The following is a 642-nucleotide window of genomic DNA, read 5'->3' on the forward strand; positions in this document are numbered from 1 at the left end:
TTACTTTGATTTTGGACTCTGTGCCTTCAGGACTCTGATAACAACCTTCTGTTCCTCAATAAGGAATGCTTGCTTGATTTTATCACAAACATACTTAACACATATAGAACCTTTCTAGGTTCTGCCATCATACTTCTTTATTTTGGAAGGTCTCATAAGAACTTTAGGGCCAAAGCATGGACACCAAAACATCTTCCTGGGCATACCCCATATGCAGACACTGGTGCCTTGCCAACTTTCTTAGTCTAAAGGTCCTGTTATTTGGACAGCCTGGTCCTGTTAGAAACTGTGTTGTAAGACAACCTACAATGGTATGTCAGACATTGGATCATTTTAATGCCTAATTTTTCTATACAATGGGTGGGAATTGTTTCAAACCAGCTCCCTTCCAGAGAAAATAGAAGAAATGGAACTGACCTATCTCCTTTCATGTTTCAAGCAGGGTGTTCTCTTTTTGGGAAATCCCCATTTGAATGTCCATGACATCCTTAATGGTAATGTTTTGTGGCTTAGAAGAGAGACAATGTACTGGAAGAAACTAAAGAGCATGAAAAGACAGAAGAAGGGGCCTAGAGAAATGTGAGGGTGACCTTGGAAGACAGGGGGAAGAGATGCTGCCTAGGAAATGATCAGATAAAAGAG

At 40.5% G+C, this 642-nt stretch overlaps 1 pseudogene; it reads right to left on the minus strand.

The window, feature by feature from the left end:
• On the minus strand, positions 1-332 carry LOC134501357 (large ribosomal subunit protein eL34-like; annotated as a pseudogene).
• Between the last annotated feature and the right edge of the window lie 310 nt (positions 333-642).

Source organism: Candoia aspera, chromosome 7 (genome assembly GCF_035149785.1).
Source record: "Candoia aspera isolate rCanAsp1 chromosome 7, rCanAsp1.hap2, whole genome shotgun sequence".
Taxonomy (NCBI): Eukaryota; Metazoa; Chordata; class Lepidosauria; order Squamata; family Boidae; genus Candoia; species Candoia aspera.